Source organism: Alligator mississippiensis, chromosome 10 (genome assembly GCF_030867095.1).
Source record: "Alligator mississippiensis isolate rAllMis1 chromosome 10, rAllMis1, whole genome shotgun sequence".
Lineage (NCBI taxonomy): Eukaryota > Metazoa > Chordata > Crocodylia > Alligatoridae > Alligator > Alligator mississippiensis.
Genome location: NC_081833.1, coordinates 69,314,076 through 69,335,858, shown reverse-complemented (window position 1 = coordinate 69,335,858; position 21,783 = coordinate 69,314,076). Strand labels below are relative to the sequence as shown.

At 44.5% G+C, this 21,783-nt stretch overlaps 1 long non-coding RNA gene across 1 annotated transcript in view; it reads left to right on the top strand.

Annotated features, from left to right (window-relative positions):
• Positions 1–21,266, top strand: part of LOC132243463 (uncharacterized) — a 169,861-nt gene extending 148,595 nt beyond the window's left edge. Inside the window, exon 4 of the long non-coding RNA XR_009455048.1 lies at positions 19,499–21,266. This is a non-coding gene — a long non-coding RNA (uncharacterized LOC132243463). The remainder of the gene's footprint in view (positions 1–19,498) is intronic.
• The last annotated feature ends 517 nt before the right edge of the window (positions 21,267–21,783 follow it).

Sequence of the window (21,783 nt, the reverse complement as noted above, 5' to 3'; positions counted from 1 at the left end):
GTGTCAGTCCTGCTTCATTACCACTCCCTACCTGTCTGGGAATTGGTTGACATTCACAGGAAAGTCGTCAGCACTGGAGTGCTTACTTGTAGAGCCACAGAGCCAATCCTGCTAGTGCAACAGAAGATGGACACATCAATGTAAAAAGTCAGAATAGGACCCTGGCTGTAATAATTTACTCTGTTGGGAGGCAGGGGAATGTTACCAAATCCATTAAGGTGAACACAAGAGTAGAAGACTAAGCATTTAGTTCCTGATTGATGACTGCAAAAATAATGATATATGTAAGAATGGTTGCAGCCATAATGACTCTGTGGAGGACTGCATTGTCCAAGAGGTTGCATTAATTTAATTAGATTTGTGCTGGAATCAGAGTTGACCTGCCTCTACTAGGTGTCTTGAAATAAGCAGTCAACACGCAGTGGTAGAGAAAAGGTTCTTCCTTTTTGGGGTTTTGGAGAATTATTATTTTTTTGTAACTTCACAGAAAATAAAGCCTAGATCAAAGGAGAAATGAGCAACGATGTGTGTAATTTATTAACGGAAAGTCTTTATAAATATTCAGTGCTGCTGTTTGGCAACATTAAGAAATCACTGAAAAATGCAGTCATTGCTAAATGTGTTCATTTGAGAGGTTTGCTGTTACAAATGTGAATCTTCAAAGGCCACGAAACTTAACAATAGCTATTCAGTATTAGACAGGGAGGTAATTATACCATCTATTACACAAGCCAGGTAACTAAACAAATCTGTGTATCTCTTTGTTTCTGGCTTGTTTGACTGAATGCTGTCAAAAGGAGTTTACCTCACTGCACTTGCTTGGTAGGTGTTATCAAAGTGTCTGTCAGAGAGAGTCGTTTAACGGTGATCAGAGGCCTGAATGAGTGCATTGGGATTGGCAGAGACAGCGATGGAGGTGGCTGTGGCAGGGTCTGACATTTTGAATACAGAATTATATAGTGCAGTGACAAAGTGCCCGGTTTATTTAGGCTGAGGAACAGGATGTGAAGGAGACCAAGGAGTAGCAAAGAAAAGGTAAAGTTACTGCAATTTTAATTGAGCTCTGAGTAACTGTTTTTGAATAATTGGCTGTGTCAAAACTTAATGATTACTCGCTGAGGGAACAGCAGCCTTTCACCTTGAGGTCATTGGGTCAAATCTGGACCAAGCTGGTTGTAGCGAGTGATGTTCAATATAGGCTAATGTGAAGTGAATTGCTGGTCTCCGTCCAGTTCGTAGTGGATAAGCATCTGCATCACAAATGGAATTTGTTCGGAGCCTCAGCAGAGGCGGAAGTCTTAACGAACCTCCATTTATTTATGGTCCCTGCCGAAGGCTGGTACAACCGTGCTGAGAGATCTTGGGCTTTGGCTGTGGGCGCTTTCCATATTCAGGGTAGAGATACTGGTGCTACCCAACTGGCATCTTTTGTGTGCCTTCAATTAAGCCTTAATGACATTTCATTGACTATGAGGCGCACTACCTTGGTGACCCCAAAACACACACCAGTAACAAGCACCTCACAGAGAAAAGAGTCGTTAGAGAATGGGTTGGGTAGCTTTGCTGCATATTAAAAAATACATATTTATTTATGGCTTTATTCATATACAAAAAAAGCATATACAGTAACACGCATTGGCAGGCCTCACGGGCCCAGCTGCGCTGCCAGCGAAGGCAACGAGGGGCTTGGCATTGAATTCTACTGTAATAATGACCTGAATGTCGGATGACAAGCATAAAAGACTGATTCTGGTCAATACAATACTGAATAACTTTCAAAAATTCATGCCACCACTAAGCCAGAGAACTTAGAAAATGCTGCTGATTTCTTTCCAGTCCATAACTAATGAGAGAAAACAACTTAAATGCTTGCTTGAGTTGCCTTATGAATCTGGACTGGGATTTTAATGGTACTTGGGTACCTATCTCCCATGAGTGGCTTTGAAAATCCCAGCCCACTTCTATGGATAGGCAAACGAGTTCATAAGGGATATTTGCTTCAGAACGAATCCTGAAGCAGCCAGCTCAATGTTGCCTGCTTGAGGCTATTGAAATGACCTTATGGTGGCTTTATGGCCTAGGGTTAACATTTTGGCTCCAATGAAATCAATGGCAAAACTCCCAGTATTTCATTCTTGAAACCTTGGATAGGCCTTTCAGTTTAATATCAGGTTAGTTACTATGTTATGAACTGCTGTAATACTTTTTGTTATATTCTGGGCAGTTTGGGGATGATTTGTTCTGTAGTCTTCAATTGCAGTCCAAGAGTGGGCAAGGACTAGCATTAAAGTGCTTCCTATTCAGCTGCATTATCCAGACAGCTGGGTCTTCATGGAGCTTCTTATGGGAATAATGAAGGTTATGAACCAAGTGCTTTCGCTGGTTTTGTTGGCTCTTCCTGAATATTTTCCAGTTGAGAGTGCTGGCATTTGAATGAGAACATCTCTACTTGTTAATCTCTGACTTGGAAGTATCACTCCCATACAAATAGATTTTCTTAGGGCTTCAGCAAGTAACATATGTCCAGCCCCCGCATTGCAGAAGCCCCAGGGAATGGGCAACTGCAGTCCAAAAGCCAAACATATTTTCCGATTAATTGGACCCTTGAGGCTTTGGGTGACATTAAAGAATCTGCCAGTCATTTTTCCTCCCCCTTTGGATGGCTAATCTGAAAAAAACCCCAAAACCTGCTTTCACGGGTTCAGTACAACAAGGATCTTCATTTCAGATACTGTGTACTTAAGTTGAGACCTCTTGCTGGTAAGAATTCAGGTGGACAAGTGAAATACTTGCTCTGACTGGAGTTAGACTACAAGCCAAACTCGCTCTCCCTCTGTCCAGAGGTATCTGAATTATACATTACCCACCATTTGAATTGTTGGCTATTCTCACTCTCTGGTGAATGTGAGATGGATTTTTTTTCAATATAAACGAGTGGGTGCCCTGTTGCCAAGGACAGATGGGACGTATTACCTCCAGTAGTAAGAATTCAGACTTTAACCCTCTAGAGTTGTAAATCCGTTTCTCATGAAGTTAGTATCCCCACTGATTTTAATGCGAGTGAGTTGTAAGTGTTTGGCAAGCCCAGAAGGAAGGTGGAGAAAACACCCAATATGCCCCCAGTGGCTCTACTGCAAGCAAAAGAAGTACACATCTGAGACAGCCCTAGGAGCATCCCACAAGTGGCTCAAAGGGATGCAATTAAGTATTTGCAATAAAACATGGCAAGGGCTTTAAATGTGCAAAGACCCTTTTTGTTGTTGTTTGCTGATCTAATCAAATACTTCCCCCTACAAGGCCAGTCCCGGTAGCATTGACTGTCTGAGCAGCTACTCTGTTTTTTAAAGGGAGCTCTGTCTGGTATTTTTTTTAATTAGGAAAGGTAATATAATTAATTACAAGGGTTATATATCAAGAATTCTGCTACTCGCTGCCTGCATTTGAAAGGGGCCGCTGTATCATCTTGGTCCTATAGGAAAATATGTCTCATTCATAATTTCCCTAGAGAAATTGCCTGCTTTGTTTCAGTTGACATGCAGGATTCAACCCATGGTCATGTGGCCATTTATCGCCTGAAATAAGGTACCAGCATATTGCATTGGACACAATGGCCATTTGTTCCATTACCCCATCCATTGGGCTTGGGCAGCAAGGGGTTTACATTATTTTTATACATAGCAGTAGAGTTGACAGTGGTAAAGAATAACACACAGGCACAAGCTAGGTGACAGCCTGTTGGTATCCTTGTAAAATTTCACCACAGTTAAAGGGAACTCGAGAAAAGATATATGACTATTAAAGTAAAACATAACTGCCTGTCAAAGAAAAGTAGTGACAACATGCACCAAAACCTCCACCATCTAATGTCTGTCAGCAGGAGCTGGTCGTTTTTAGCGTTGTTCATATTCCTGAGTGAATGCGCTTGAATTGGCAGAGACAAGGATAGAGTTGACACTGGCAGGTCCTGTCAGCTGAAATCCAGAGGTGAAATGTGTGCATCTAAAATCAGGTCCTGACAGCTGCACTGAGACACAGACATGTTTAGGAAGCAGGGGTATACGAGGGAATCAGGAGAGGAAGGCATGAGCCAACCAGTGTCTCTTGTTATCCCATGGAAGCAGTGTCCTCTTTGAGTGTATAGCGGAAAGAAAAAAACGCAACAACAAAAAACAATGCCTATTATGTTTCATGTCAATGTTGCTGTCATTAGGTAGTCAGAAAGATTTCAAACAGATAAACTCCCCTTTGGGATGGCAGACCGCCTTGGCAGCCAATTTTAGGCCTTGATTTGATTGATAAACTCTTTGTGACAAGGGAGGATAAAAGAGGCCCCTAGTTTGGTACATATAAATAGGAAATTAGCTGGCAAAGTTGTCAAAGATAATTAACTCTCTGATTCTGTGTGTCTATTCAGGTTGACATACTGAAATTATTTAGAAATGCACATGTCAACGCTCTGACAGAGTTTGGTGCTGATCAGATAAACAGTTTTTGAGATGCCTGATTGTAAAATGATGTAAGAGCTTAGCTGGTGGTTTTATCATTATGCATTCTCTTTAGCAGCGGCAGGTATCAAACGGCAACACCGTGCTTTAATGTGTGAGATCTAGGGATCGGAAGATAAAGTCAAGCGTTGTATTTTGCAGCAAGGCTTGTTTTGTTCCTAGCCCTTAGGTTAAAAAAAAATACGAATATCGTGCTAAATTCCTGGGTGTTCATCTGCTCCTCATCCTTTCCCCAGGCACAATTGGAAGTGGGAAGAGATAAGAGTCTACAAGATAAAAGGTCTGAAAGCCACAACATTTTGTTACTATTTCAGAAGAGATAAACTGCTCGCTGCTATAATCCAAGCTCAAAGATTGGCAAGGTTAGGGGAGAGCAATAGAAAAATTCAGATGCTCTGCACACCAGTCTATAATGGCTCCTATCAAAACAGCCACAAGGAGCAACCACTTAGAGTTAGCATTGTAAACCCTGTTTTCCATCCACTGTCTTGTATTTGTGTCTTGTCCAGAATGATCTACACGGCAGCTGTGATGCTGTTGTGTGCTTGTGTATTGTGTAGGGTTGAGATTTTCAGAACACTCACATTAGGTATCCGGAGTCCTATCGGTGTGTTAACATTTCCAACTGCTGGTGTGCATAACTGGTGTGGCACATAAAGGGCAGAGAGTCTGTGATTTATCAAGGAGTCTTTCCTTTGGTTCTTTTCTTTTGTTTTTCTTCATCTAAATTAAGACGCCGAGTCTGAAAATATAAGACTGCCCATCGCATATGCAAAAGCACAATGATGGCTTCCCTGATTGCAGCATTGATGGAGCAGGAACTCAGCCTCCCTAACGGTCCATACAACACCTACTACCGCTTTCTGATTTATCATGTGGGACATAGTGATGTCTGAGGTAGACGAGGTGACTGAAGTGATGAGGTGGCCATGCAACACTACATTGTGGGCCATTGTTTTGGGGGTAAGTTGAGGCTTGGAAGTTGTTTTGCACGGTTGGCAATCAGATTTTTTGACCTGGTAATTAGTGTCATCTCAGAATTATTTTAGGATTGGAGACACTTTGAGAGCTTGAGCCCTATCTCAAAAACATGTTCAGGAATTTGATTGTATTCATGTCACGGAGGCTGGATTCTAGCAGAATCTAAAAATCAAGGGAGAGCACAGGTACTTTTATCTGCTCTCCAGACATGGGTATGGAGCTCTGGACAACTGGGCTCGAGACAGCAGGAGATGTTAAATACCATATTATAAGGTGACCCCAGTCACAAAATTAATATTGTACCTTTGGAAAGGGTGGAGCAGCAAAGATCAGATCGTCAGTGATGAACTATCTCCAGGACCCATATTGGCTCCTACGTTATTCAACTTGTACATTTGTGACGTGGAGAATGCAGTTTTGTGTGACTTCATTAATGCTGATGATATTGCTCTTGTAGCGTGTGGCAAAGACCTCACCAGCATCAGTGACATCCTATCCACCGTTCTGAAGGGAATCAGTCCTGGAAATGATGCCCATGCCTTGGTAAAAGCCTTTCACCTAGGCAACAAAGCTGCCAAGGAATCACTCAGTGTCATCGTCTGTTATCAGTGGGTCTAAAATGAGCTTTGTATAAAATACTTTGGTGTAACCTGGGACCGAAGCTGGATTGGGAGAAATGGAATGAATGAAGGAATTAATAAACATATAAAAGCAAAAGCTAATTTCCACTGTAAACCTGTGAGTGCGACATAAGAGGTCCATGTGAACACCCTTTAGACAGTGCCTCTACCACTAATATATAATTGACTGCTGAATCTTGCACTCTATTATGGGCAGGCAGCTTACATAATAAATCTCTGGCTGTGCCACTAAATGCTGCAGCGACAATCCTGACTAGAAGATTAACATCATCACCCATTCAGTAGCTGCCCACGCCCCACTTTTTATTGTCAAGTCTGCGCTGCCATGAGCTCAGTGGGTAGGAGAATTAGTCTCTGCTTATAGAGAATCTGATATGCTCACATATAACACAGCGATATCTAACCTGCTGTGGGCATGTCTACACATGCATTTACTCCAGCCCAGATTTACTCTAAAGTAAGCTGGAGTAAGGGGTTTTCAGTAGGTGTCTACATATACAAGGATTAGGGAGAAATTGTGCACCCAGTTCCCTGCAGCCCTGCAATGGGCCCCTGTGGCCACCGGAGGAAGCTCTAGGCTCTGGCTGAAGCTGCCAGCACCTGGCAGTCCATTGGCACTCCTTCACCACCCACCTCAAGGTCACCGAGGAGAACTTCCCCCAGGTCATCATTGCAGCCTGTGTGCTGCATAACATCTGCAAGGCCTGTGGGGATCTGTTCTATGAGGCCTGGGTGGAGGATGATGCCCGGAGGCAGGAGCATCACCTGTGGCAGCAGCTGTGGGCCCTCCCCGATGATGCACCAGGAGAGCCATACACCCGCCAGCGGGGGCCAGGGCACCAGGTGCGGGAGGCTCTAGCTGACCACCTCCTCCAGCACTCCTTGCTGTAGCCCACCTGCCCCACCGCCCACAGACCTCCTAACCCCTGCCCACCCCCAACACCATTCTCATTGCAGACACATGTTCAAAGAAGCCTTTACTGCACTCAAATCACAGAGCCCCCCTCCCTCCCCAACACACAGAGCTCCCTCCACCACCCACCCCACCCACCAACAATAAAACATCTGCTTCCCTTCTTCCCTCTCTTTCTAGATACCATATCCAAACAGGACGTTGGTGACCATGGTCTTCCATAGATCTCGTCTCTTTGAGGCATACAGAATTTGTAGTGTCAATACGTTCATCCATTTAGATTGACTCTTGACGTAAGTCAACCTGTGTCTTCCACAATCTCTCCTTCCTTCAGACTTTCCAGTTATGACCAGACTTTCAGTTTCTTCTTTCTTCATAACATGTCCAAGAAACCCCAGCTGTCTGTTTCTGATGTTAATCAGCAGCTTCCTCCTGCATCCTGCATGTAACGGAATGTCTTCATCTGAAGTGTGATTTGTCCAATATACCTTCAAGATGCACCTTAAGAACCACATCTTACTTTCTTCAATTCTCTTCCATACTTGGCGATATTGTCAGCATTCTGTTGCGTACATGAGGACTGGTGCAACACAGCAATCCAAAACTCTTAACTTTGTCCCCATAAACATTTTACTATTTTTTGTCAATATCTTTTTCATTTTCAGAAATGTGTCTCTTGCAATCCGATCTCTGTTTTATTTCATGATCGCATTTACCACCTGATGTCATCCAGCTTCCCAAGTAGTTAAATTTATTGACCTGTCTTATCTGTTCCTTTTCCACTTTGATGTTGCATATAAGAATGATCTTCTTCTTTGCAATTATCATGCATTTTGTTTTTCTACAGTTGATACTTAAACTCTTCTTCTCGCTTTCACTAACAATTTTATCTAAAATTCCTTGCAGCTTCTCTTCTGAATCAGCTATGAAGACTCTGTCATCAGCATAACACAAGTTGTTCAAATTCTGTCCATCAATGATCAGCCCTGGTAAATCCTCAGTCTCCCTTGGTATTTTCTTACTGTACAAGTTGAACAAGTCAGGTGAAAAAAGCACAGCCTTGCCTCATGCCTTTCTCAAGTTGGATGAAATCACTTCATTTTCTATCTTCACTGCTGCAGTTTGGCCCCACTAGAGGTTTCTTAAAATTCTCATCAATAGCCAGTTCTTTCAGCATTTTCATTAACTCTTCATGCTTGACTCGATCAAAAGCTTTGGTATAATCAGTAAAACACAAGAAAAGGTCTTTCCACATTTCTATCGCCCTCTCCAAAAGCATGCATTCCATGAAGACGGCATTTCTTGTACCTCGATCGTCAACAAAACCACACTGAACTTTTGCAATCGATGGTCTTATTCTACTTCTAGCTCTCAACATCATCCCCTTTAATAGGATCTTTGTCACATGGCTGATTAAACTGATGATTCGATGGAGTTCACGTTCAATGGCTCCAGGTCTTTTGGGGGGCACAATAAAGATCGTCTTTAGGTATTTCTCCCCTTTCATAAATCTCATTGATAATGGTTGTTAATTTTTCTATACCAAACATTTTATTTGTTCTCCTGCAATTTCATCTGGTCCTGTAGCTCTATTGGTTTTCGTTGGGTTGATAACTGTTCATACTTCTGAGTTAGAATTTTCAAGCCATCCATGTTCTTCTTAATAGATGGCTTTTCCTCTCAACAGTCATGGAATAAGTCTTCAATATACTGTCCATCTTTTCAGAACTTGCTCTTGTTTCATAATCACATCACCATTCTTAGCTTTTATACATCCCCTAGCAGTACATCCTCCTTTGCCTGTGATGTTTTTGATATTCCTATACACTGATGTAGCATCTTTATCCTTTTGTTTTTCTATCTCTGTACATTTTTCATTAAGCTATTTTTCCTTTTCTTCATTGATCAGATTCTTTTGTCCAGTTTCTTATACTCTTCCATACTATAGGTTTTCATCTTTCTTCCATATGTTCAAGGATTTCTTCAGTTATCCATTTCTGTTTCTTTGCTTACTTTTGACAGAATAACCTCCTTAGCTGCTTCAACTAGTGTTTCTTTGAAAATTTCCCAGTTTCCCCAACCCTCCTCCTCCGATTGGGGGGTGGGAGGAGCTGATGCTGCTGACAGCCAGTGGTGTCATTGCCTTGTGCCTTGTGCCTGACCCTGGGCCTGCACAGCTGGTGAGGTAGGCACTGGCCAGGGCTCCCTGGGCGGGTGGTCGGACCCGCAGCTGGGGAGCTAGGCAAGAAGGGGTGCTGCACACCTGAGCGCCCCTCCTGCCGTTACATGTCACCTGAGGTGCCAGGCCAGGGTGGGGGCTCAGGCAGATTGCCTGTGCTTGTGTAAACCACATGGCTGTGGCCTGGGTCCTGGGGCACAAGAATACTAGGCAGCTGCTGCATAAAGGGCATGGTCTTTTGGGCACAGCTGGATCAATGATTTTGGTTGGTCATAGCAGCCCACTGTGTCCACAAGGCCTTGACCTTTTTGCAGCACTGCTACGCCAACCAGTTGTGCCCTCACTCCCTCATCTGGTCTGACAGATAAATGTGGGTGTTGGAGAACCTGCCCCGCTCAACCTAGCACAGCATTTTTGCCTTGCCCCACAATGCCATGAGGTCGCCAGTCTCCTCCTTGATCCAGTTGGGGCCCTGGGTGGAGGGCACAGGCACGGGATGCGTGGGGCCCTGGACCTGGGCAGGGAGGATGAGGCCAGCAGTGCCCAGTGCAGGGGCACAGCACAGGACTGGTAGCTGCATGGCTGAGGCTATGCCCCGCAGCACCTGCAGGCACATGGCAGGCTGCTGCGGGCATGCAGCAGGGAGGTGGCACTGGCCTGTAGATGGCCCTGCAGCACCCAGGTGGCCCCAATGGCATGCAGGGGTCCAGGCAGGCAGCAGGGCTGTGGCCTGCCCAGGGAGACACACAGGGCCTGCAGAGCCCTCAGGCTGCTTGTGGTGTGCACCCCAAGGCACAAAATGTCCGTACGCTTTTATACCCTGCAGACAGGGGCTGCCATAAAGGCAGCTCAGCTCTGGAGAGGCTCCTAGCCTGCAGCCCCCAAGTGTCTGGGCAGACCTGGGTGCAAACTTGCTCCCGGGTCACGTCTACACGTGTGCTACTGAGCATTAAGTAATCCTGCTGAAATTTGCTGTTTGCATTTGCAAGTAGCAAATTTACATGGGATTAAGGGTTTTTACTGCATAGTGAGCATGAGCACGTGTAGACATGCATGCTTACTGAACAGTAAATTACACTAATGTGCAGTAATACATCTTATGTAGACACACCCTGTGTGTATTATTGCTTTAGGAGGAGGTATTGTGATCTTATGTGTGTACTGGTGTTGCGCCATAGTATCTGTTTTAGAGTAGGTTTTTCACTTACCGTGTCTGAAACTGAAGGGGTAAGCGAGAAGAGGTACACTGGAATGCAGTTTTTTTGGGGGTGGAGAGCTAAGCTGAAATGTAGCATCTTCCAAAGGCTTTTTTATATATACAAAATGTGATGATGAAGACAACAAGACGACACGAGAGAGTGAAAATGCTGTAATTACAGCCCTTTCTCCATTGGGAGCAGTAGAGGCATAGCACCTTGGCACATTGGGCCATGTTAGATGCCTAGTGTGGATTTATGTGCCTAGGTTTGGATAACCCAGGTTTGAAAATGTTGTCCTTGTATACAAAATTTGTTCAGAAGCCTGAGATCTATACCTCAGTTCCCATATGTCTGCGGATAAAATCCATGGTATGGAATATACTTTTCCATAAAAGATGAGTATTTTCTAAACAGAGGTACATAGGTTATTATGCCCTAGAGCAGGAGTAACTTCCTTATAGCTTGCTAGCAGATGTCTTGCACATCTGTTTGCTTTAGACTTCAACTGAAAATGCATTTTTTTTCTCTGCTCCTGCATCACATGTGTCAGATACTGCTCCTGGGGTAACGTACAGATGTTCATACAGGGGGGAAAAATACAAGCCACAAGAGCGTGTTATGGGCTTTAGTAAATTGTACAATGTAAAAATGAGGGAAAGTGTTACTATTAATTAATAGATTTCCCTATATTTAAAATACCTTGTGATTTCTACAGGCAATCTTGTGCTCGTTGAGCTACCTTTGTTGTATTTAGTATCATATATCTATACGCGCTGTGCACTATGTAGATAGGCTTAGGAGATTCTGTTATATGGCTTTGAGTGTGAGTTTTAGACGCTTGCTTTCAGGTGTAGGTAATGAAGTTACCGAACATGGTTCTTAAGAAAACAGGTGCAAATCATTTTACTATATTATGGTCAGTTCCTTTTCTCTTCCTCCCAACATCTTTTCTGGTTTATTAATAGGGAACAAATAGCAGCAGCTGTGGAACAGCCTGTAACTTCCTAAGGATTAACCTAGAAATCCTGTAAAAGGCAGGGCAAGCTCTATCCAGGCAGCAGTGACTGGGAAAGGAGGGGTACCTTGGGAGATATACACAGTGTGAAAGATGTCTCTCACAGTTTTAGAATTCACTGTTCTTTCACGAACAATAGTAGATGTTCCTGAATCTTAAAGAACTATTCCAGGCACCATTTGACATATTCCAAAGAGTCAGGAAATTCCACTTTTTGTGGGAATATGGGATTGAGTCTCCTTGGGTAGAGCAAGTAAGTGACATTTTGCCTGCTTCCTGCCCCAATATCCTTTACCTACCCGCTCACCCTCCCTCCTTGTAAACATAGCTGTCCTTCCTCATCCAAGAAGGACACAATATTAGACTGTAGTGAGCACTGGGACCATCTTTGATCATTCTGTTTCCCAGAGCGCATAATCATTTAAAGTGGGAAGAGAGTCATTTAGTCGCTCGGTATGCATACAGTGTCCTAAGTGCTAACGTTCATGGCACCCAAGAGGCATCCTCACTGCATCGTGCCCAAGCTTGGAGCATGTGGAGTGGGAACAGGTGGATAGAGCTTAGTTTTCAGCAGCAGCCTCAAGAGGGCTATAGAAGCAGAGTAGGCATGTCCTGAGTTATCACCATTAACCCCTGTTCTGTGTATAGGGAGATGTCATATCTCCGATGCTATAATTTAATAAATTCGCAAACTCATTTGTCTGATCATTTAAAAATAAAGTTCCTTCCCCCCATTAAATGTTCAGGGCCTCTTGTTGTGCTACTTGAAATCAGTACCACCATAAGCATTGATGTCTTATGTAGGGTAAGACTCCTGAACAACTGCTCTCAACTGGACAGCTCTAATCTTGCCATATGAATTAAAGATGTGTCTCAGGTATATCTAGGTTAAATAAGAGAAGGGACCTGGAATGGATAAGGAGATCCTTTTATGCAACATTTTTTTAGAGGGTAAGTGGACAGTGATCTGTAGCAGGAAGGAAGCCAAATGCGATCACTTTTCTTTTTAACAGAATTACAAATGTACCAGATGACAGGGAATTCTCTAGATAAGTTAAAAGGTTTGCATTTTCGTAAAGAGTTTGATCTGGCATCCTATGAAATCTCATCTGCCAGATGAATGTAAAGTGATTTGGATAGAAGCATCGTGTCACAAAGACTGAGAATTATCACAAGGATAATTATAAACAACAGCGTGTTGTGTTGTGTTGTGTTGTGTTGTGTTGTGTTGTGTTGTGTTGTGGGGAGGTGTCTGACAGAGAGCTATGCCAGGATATTGTAATGTCAATTCTTAACCAGTTCAGGAAGAAGTGGTTCCATTTCTGGAAAGAGGTTACACTAATGACATTCACAGATGATGCTGAATTGGGAGCTTGGATGAACAACAGCAAGGACTAGAGATAATAAATAAGGACCTACGAGGGATGGAAATATGGACAGAAGACAATAAAACGAGATGCAGTGTGGAAAATTGAAGCTAATACATCTGGAAAAAATTAGTCCCAAACTAAACCTGGAAAGGAATGTTGTTAAAAAGGACTGGGATAATAAAGGACAGCAAAATATGAGTTTGCAGTGTGGTGATAGGGCAACAAGAAAGCCCCAAGCAATTGGGAAGCCATGTGTTACAGAGGTGACAATCTTTCTCTCTGGGTATGTTACATGTTGCACTTAACACGTTATATTTTAGATCACTGTGAGCATGAATACAACTTAGCAGTTTTCTTAGCATTTGCATTACTACAATTTAAATATAGAAAGTGGTACCCAGCTGGAGTCTGGAACCAGCTCCCATGTGATCCCAGGCCTGAGACCAAAATTCAGCTGATTTTTGGTCTCAACCCTGGAATTGCATCAAAGATGGTTCGAGGCTCCAGTGTGTTAAGGAGGCTGGGACACCCCTTGCTACCCCTGCCAGTCACACCAGAGCCGGTTTAAGGATTTAGTGTGGCATGGCTGGGAGTGATCCTGACACTGCACAGCAGCCCGTCCCAGCCCCTGCACTTTACAGGAGATGGTTCAAGGTTCAACTGTTCGCTGGGCTCCGAACAGCCCACCACACTGCATCACATTATGTCTGTGGAGCAGTCTGACGTTAGCTCAGTACACGTTAGATCAGTGGTCTACAACTTTTTAAAGTAGATCACTTTTGGAATTTTAAAGCAACCCAAGATCTACTGCCTCCCCACCCCCAAGCAGGTCAATCTGCAGGGAGGGAATGATGGGGGGCAGATAGAGGCAGAGGGAGAAAAAATTATTTGGGGGTGCAGCCCCCAGCAAGCAAGTCTGTGGGGGGAGGGGAAAGGGCCATGGGGGTGGGGCAGATCAAGGCCCCAGCCCTAGCCCCACTCCCTCCCTCACTGTTGGGTACTTGATCTGTCTCCCCCAACAGCGGTGAGGGAAGGAGTGGGGATGGAGCAGGGGCAGGCCCTGCAGCCAGGGCGGGGCAGGATGAAGCCCCCCTTATCTGGGGGCAGACTCCAGGAGGGCACAGGGGATGCATGCAGGGTGGAGCAGGGTGGGCTGTAGCTGTGGGTTGGGGCTAGGACCAGGCTGGTCCTGGTGGGAGGGGCTGGCCCGCACTATGCTCCGGCCGGGTGGCAGCAGTGGCACCTGGAGCGGGGCTACAGAGGGGCTTCAGGCATCCAAAAATTAGCTGTAGCCCCCCCAGTCCCCGCTCCCAGCATGTGCAGCGCGGGCCAGGCCCCCGCTGGGAACAGACCAATACAGCCGCCCCAGCCCCAGCCCACACTGGCAGCTGACCCCGCCGGGAACAGCCGCAGACCAGCCCCCCTGCCAGGAATAGCCTGCCCCCTCAGCTGCAGTTGTCCCACCCCACCCCATGTGCAGATCCAGGGGCGTGTGCCCCCCCATGCACTCCTGGGGTGCATGCCCCACTTTCACATGCCCCCCCAGACAAGCTGCTCATGGCTTCATCCCGCCCTCCCCCAGCTGCAGGGCCTGCCCCTGCTCCAACCCCACTCCCTCCCTCACCACTGCTGCAGCTGCCCGTGCTGCCCCACATTTGGGGCGGCATGTTTCTCCTTGATCTGTGCGTGGCAGAGGTGGCTGCCAGTGTGGGCTGGGCTTCGTGCTGCAGCTGGCCCAGGAGTAGCTGGATGCCACGTGTCCTGCCACTGGGCTGAGCCATGCCCACATGTGGCCAGCTGCACTGGGGCTCAAGGTGCAGTGGCAGCAGCAGCCATCTTCACTGCCCCCACCCCATGCAGAGATGTGGGGGCACATGTCCCCGGGGCCTCTGCTGGGGGGCACCCAGCAGCGGGAGCCACCCCGCTGACCATAGATGACCCCCTGGGCTCCAATCTTCCCACCACCTGGCCTGGCTGGGGCCCCACTTACCTTCCCCTGCTCTTGGCTGGGCCACACCATCCCTCTCTCAACACAGGGGCCTCAATCTAGTCCCCAACCTTTTCCTCCCCCAGACTGACCTGATAGGATGGGGGGCGTACGTACATGCACCCAGCTTCCCCAGTCCAGGATTAAATAAAAGAGGCTCCCCAGTGGGGAACACTGCATTAGATAATACAATATGGAGATACTTCTCTCTGAAAAGGTCTAACTTTACTATGCCACGATGGCAATTAGTATGTGCTTTAACGCTCCAACACTGGCATTGTAAGTGCAGTTAGCACACACTAAATTAAAGTGTAACGCTACCCTCTGTGTCTCTGATGAGACTGTGCCTGGGACAGTTTTGGACACCTTGGTACCCTAATGGGAGGAAGTTGGAGGAAATCTGCAAATATGATTGGAGGGCTGAAGTGACCTGGTCCTTCCCTCTAGCTTGCTAAATGATAGTTGCAGAAGTTTGGGGAAGGGGCATGGTAACTGACCACAAGTATATTAAAGGAATGAACTCTCTAGATACAGAAAAGGAAAGTATTACAGGGAAAATTGCATATCAATTAAAAATTTCGTCAGCGAGTGAGGTTTATTTAGGGTGGAATCGTGGCTCTTCAGACCGGCTGGAGAAATCATGAGTCAGTCGAACAGAACACACATTTGCCCTTTGGTGGGGAGGGCAAATTTTAGACCGGGTTTCACCATTTTCAACCGAGTCCAAACTTCTGTTCTGTTACAGCTGTAGACCGGTTTCAGGTCCCTTATACCGGTAAAAGTGCAATGTCTGTACCTGATCAGTATATTGGAAAGAAACACATTCTCCACTGGAAGGGGGATGGGCTAGTTGAACTAACTACTATGATTGTTTGAACACCACAGCTGTTCAAAATGCAGTGTGTACCGGCATCCCACTGTTAAAGGGCTTTCACACCATGTGTACTGAGATCCCCCTTCCCCACGTAGCCTTCACGATCTATCCAGGGGTTTATCAGATAATATTCTGATACAGATGTCAATGGCCAAATTGATAGAGGCCTTTACAGTGTGTGAGCCATTGTATGAATGCACAAGCTGATCAGATCCCATACACACATGCACATGCCCACCTGTGCATACCCTGCATGATAGCTGCATGCGTAAACACATGTTTATGCAGGCAAATCTGAGGGCGTGTGCACAGAAGGAGATGCACATGTATTTCATGCAACTCATTGATTGTGCAGTACTGTACATTGGTTGTGCAGCACTCCACTTGCATCCCTTCAGTTGACTCCACTAACTAAATTGCTTATGACAAAATTCCAGCTTTTTTTGCTGTCCAGAGTGATTTTTAATTGAAAATAATGTGATAAAGTTGGAATAAACATGAATAATTCTGGTATATTCACTTCCATTGTTTTACATCATGTGACATGATCAAAGCAATATGTATGGCTGGTTTTAAGAGATCAAAATAAATAAGTAAATAAATGCATAACCCTGTGGGCTAAGAGAATGAGTCAGGGATTGAAATATTGTTCCTGGCACTACATTCAAAACAGCTGTTGCTTTGAAAGTACTAGACATTGACAATTTTGCATCAGGACAAAATTCGGATGAGACAGAGTCAATCTGCTCATATTGTGCCACTACTGCAGGCATGTCAGACCATGCTGGAAGGTGAAAGGAGAGGAATAGAGCACAAGAGCTGCTCCCCACCCCAGGCACACACAATCCACTGAAAGAGAGGTTCGATTTCCTGCCCCTTTTCCCCTCAAAAAAAAAAGGTTTATTAATATGCGAACAGGGTCACCTAAGCCTTTACATTATGTATATTGAAGTCTGGGAGACACCTTTTGTCCACAGGTCTCAAAACACTTTACAGAAGGAATAAATATGATCAGCCTAATTTTAGGGATGAGAAAACTGAGGCATGAAGCAGTTACAACACTACTCTATGCCTGAGGCTCTGGAATAAGTCAGTAGCAGAGCTGTTTGCCAGACTTCTAGCCCTGTCTGTTGTCCATTGGACCATGCTGCTTTCCCTTTTAAGTGTATATTACATTTTGGATCCAGTCCAGTCCTGGAAGCAAAGGGACCTTTTAAAACCCATCACGCACCAGAAATTTGCAAACTGAAATCAAAACATATGATCTAAAAAGTTTGGAGAAATAAATGTCTAGTTATTGTTCTTTGCAATTCAAATCCACGCTGCTCTATAAATATTACACTATGCCCACCCTCAATCCGCAAATCAAATCCAGTTAGCCTCAGGAGAAGCTACTGAGAAGGACTAGTCAGTAAAAATAGAAGCGATTGTTCTAACATCTCGTATTCTTTTACAAAAACAAGATTGCCTAAGCTTGGGTGCTGATTGACTTCCATCTTAAACTCTTACCAACTGCACTTGGACCTCTTGAGAACTGTTGAAAACCAAAATGTTTTGTCTCTACATAGATTTTCTCTAATGGATTTTCCATACATCCTTTGTTTCCGTTTTTCTTAGCATGTATAGGGCTCAGAAACTCATCGCTGCTCTGGGCAGTATCAATTGCTATTACCTCAGCGACACCAAGCCGCCGATTGAACATAATGTATTTATTATGCACCAAGTATTTTTCAGGGAAGGAAAGGGCATTCTGTTAGCTCCGTTTTCCAATTGAAACAAAAATCGTTGTTTCATTTCCCAAGTTGCTCTTTGCCATCTTGCTGGATTTTGTATGTGCATTGAGAATTTGTGTACATCAGCTATGTTTCATTTCATTTAGATAGTTTTTTTTTGGGTGGTTGCCGTACCTGAGAGCCCCGATGACAGGTCAGCACTCCATTTTGATAGGTGTTGGACAAACGCAGACCAGAAAGGAGTCTCTCCAGTCGAAACTTAGCATGTGATTTACAAACATTGTCATTATTCTGGTAGTATCGTTCATAAAGGAGACAGATCCAAACACGTTACCTGCCTGCGCTCTGTTTCACTTAATCTGTTTTAACATGTTGCCCTTCCCATCCTCAATTTGTCTGCATACATAAGAAGCAGAATACCCACCCATTGCATTACATCCATACTGCACAACCAGAAAGCAAGCGTTTTCTTCCTCGGTGAAATCCTCGCCCCTTTCTCCAATTTAGAATTTAACAGTATTTGGGTACAATTCATCCCTACCTTGTCTTTGGCTTCATTGAGTGTCATAGAGTTGATCCTGATTTTCCCCAGTGTAAACAAGAGAACATGTTTAGCCATTGCAAGCTGAGCACTACTCACTTGTGCTCATTAAACCTTCAGAGATAACGAGGAACAGTTTTTTTTTTATTTTAAATTTAAGGTGTTTAGTTTATTACGGTTTGCTGTCTTTCTGACCTCTAATTGTGTGTCAGGAAATGAAAAATCACGAGATTCATTTAAAAATGATGAGACCTGCTGCTTGTAGTCACAATTGTGGTGGTGTTTGACTGATCTGTAAGGGTGCACTTGTTTCCAAGCTTTCTTTCACAAGAGTTAGAAACTCAAACATGTTTATAAATGAAGTCTACATGGAGGTCTCTTGGCTTAAAAAGAATAAGTATAATGGAAAACACCAATTGCCACCAGACTGGCAGTAAAATCTGTATTTAATTGGGTCAAATACCCAAGTGGTGAACACTATCTATTGACACTGAATTAGAGCTAGTTCCCTTGTGTTTGGCCCCACAGGTTTTGGCTTCCAGTTGTCTTATTTTTTATTTAAAGTAAATAGTTAAAAGTATAGCCAGACGACTCCTCCTAAAGCTGGAGGGGGAGTCTCGTTGGCTTCATTTCCCTGGCAATTAAAGTCTCAACCCCTGAAGGTTGTTCAAAATATTTTTAAAACAACACTCAAATGAATTAAAGGAAATAATAATAAATACAGAACATGACCCTACAAAAAGATGCATGATGAAGTGTTGCGCATAAGGCACAGTTTTAATTATGTGCATTTGAGAAACATGTATTTGCTGTGCAGGCACACAATGGCTGAGCCTTTGATCAGCACACTCAGTTCCCATTGAATCCTATGGGAGGAGGGGGCACTCAGCACTTCATAGGCCTCAGGATCCGAGTATGCTAGTGCACTGAATTATGCCTGTTTTGGAAACACAGCTACAAACCATCAGAATGGCTTTCTTAGCTTATTTACCAAGACACCTGAGGAAGAATGTCTTACATCTGAAACCTTGTCTACATTTAGCCTGGCTATGTAGTTGATCCAATAAAATATATATCTCCCTAAGAAATCCTTGCTTCTTGCATAATTTCTGGACCATCATGGCTACAACATCACTTCTTTTCCAAAGCATTTATTTCCTTGTGTGGTTGTCCCAGATTGGGCTTTTTCAAGACCTCACCTTGGCCCTCCCCGGCCTCTTGTCTCTATGAGCATCACAAGAAGGAGGTGTGCCCCTGAGTCCCCAAATAGACAAATCCTTCAGCTCTACTAATCACTTCCGTGTTCAAGGTAGCCTTCTCTGGCCACTTCTCTGGCCTGATACATGCAGAAGCTTTGCACAAGCTAAGATTTAGGTGCTTGTGAGTTGCCATAGATGGTGAAACCAAGAACTTCAGATTGAAAAAGGTCAGGGTGTTCACAGAAATATCAAGAATGACCACAGTTGTGATAACGAATAGGAAATGTTAAACCTTGGGCTTCAGGGTTTAAGACAATCTTCAAAACTGCTAACCCTGAGGCTGTTCTCTTTTCCTCTGCAGCATGTGTTGTCGGTCATTGTCAGAGACAGGATAATGGGATAATGAACTGAAGGGATATCAGGTACCATGCCTGGTGAATTGATGGACTCCTGTTTCTTTGCCCACTCAACCTCGCCTGGTCCCTGGATCCACCCAATGACTAAGAGCTGGTAAAAGACTTGTTACCCGTATTTCCTTCATTTCAAAATCAGGTTCGTTCTGCAGCTTTGGAAAAGCAATGATTCTGAACGTTTTTGGTATTCAGGTCTCATCCCAAGTCCTTCCTTCCTTTTCCTTTCCCCTTGTTTTTTTCCTATCCATTTTTTTCCATTAAAAATAAACACAAAAATATAGCTACAAAGAAAAATGAAAAACGGAAAGATGGTCTTTCTTAGTTATGTTGAAAAAGTGGAACATTTTGGAAATAAATACCCCCCCCCCTTGGTGTCTGAAAAAGGCCATTTTTGAACAGCAGAGGCATTAGAAACATTTTGACTGGCTTTGTCCAGAAGCAAATTAGGAGGGAAAATGAGTTTTTGGTGTTGACCCACTCTACTGTTCATAGTGCTAACAAGGTTCGAAGCTGGTTGTACCCCGTCATACATTTCTTTCTGAGCATGACTACGTTCTCTGTACAGAGCAATGCTGAACCTTGGCTTTCCTGGAGTTTCCTCTGTATGGAGCTTCTCTGGCATCCCAATGCGCTGTGCAGTAAAAAGGAAAATCCCCACTCCTGAGTGAATCCTTGCATCTGCTGCTGACTGGAGTGAAGGTTGGCAGGAGTTTCAATGATGAGCTTCTGACGGGACCAAATGGAAACACCTGCCATTTGAACTCCCCTCTTTGAACAGAGCACTGAGCTGACCGCTGTTTCAAACCTCCTTGGGGACCCATAGCACACTACATAAATAAACAGCAAGGCTGGGAAAGGAGCCCCAGCTTTCCAGGCCTGACATGCAGAAACCTTACCAGCACATAGGTGACATATTTTATTGTGTGGCTGTGCAATTACTGCCACTTGGTTTTAGCCTTGCATGCCTTATTGGCGGTGCTGCCAGAATATACAACCCTATTCCTTGCCGTGTGGTTTACTTATCTTTGCCCCTCAACTTTCCCACCCATCAAGTGGAGAAAGCAAAGCTTACCTTAGTCACAGAGATGCTGCAATGAATAAAATGTGATGCAGCCCTTTGAGAATTAAACCTGATACGAAGGGTACTGATTGATTCTGCCACTCTTTTGTACTTCAAAGCATCGCTTAAGCTCCAGGTAGTCTCATTAAAGCCAGTGGGGTGTGTGGTACTGCTCTACCCGAGGAAGAAAGACAGAACCTGGCCCTAAATAGGGAGGGTTAGAGTCTGCTATTTGTACTGGTCTTGATAGTGTCTTGCTCTGGGGGAGCCCCATGGCTTCCAAGAGGGCTGGTTAGAAAGGTGCTCTTCAATATAACTCAGGCTATCAGAATCAAGCCTTAAGTAATATAACTAGCTAAAGTGCCACGTATTCCAACTCTTTGCAGAAGGCTGGCATCCCTGTCAATGCCTGCACCTCAGCCTGGGAAGAAAGCTGTTCTACTTTTTGCTGTTTTAGTGCTTTTAACATTAAATGAAGTATGAACTTCCCTCTAGACATCCACGCAGAGAGCTGTAGTACCCCTTTCACTGCTGCCTCGCAAGCGCTCACGGTGTGTGAAAAGAACAAAAGCCAATAAGCAGTGAAGACAACCATGTAATCCAGTGTTTTGCAGGCTTCTATATCAGGGAAAAAGCTGCCTTCTAGTCTACTTGAAACCAAGTGATATTTATTGCTTCCTGAGACTTAGCAGGAGGCAAGGCTGCTCCCAGCTCTGTCGCCCTACACCTCCGGTCTCCCCCAGTACACCGGGATGCTCAAGATGGTTCACCTCAAAAATCAGAGCGTACCAGCACACATCTTGGTGTGCTTCTCCATTCAGACATAAAAAGAGTAGCATCAGGACTTGCCCTCTGGGAAGACATTACCAGCAGAAATGGCTGATTGGTATACAGGAACAGTGGCGACCCAAAGAGCATATAGAGAGGAGTGGTTCAGGACTTCCCTGATGTTATCGATAACATGTAATGCTAGGAGCCATTTGAAGATGGTCCAGCGGTCTTAACGCAGCAGCTTCTACACTTAGTTATTGGTTCACCTACCACCCTCTTAAGAGAACAAGGCCTGAAGTGATGAAACGATCAAGTTCATGTACCATCATTTGGGAATTTGGGGTCTATTGGCAGGACATTGAGGGGAAGATGGAAGCAGAGACCACTTGTATACTTTGCTGC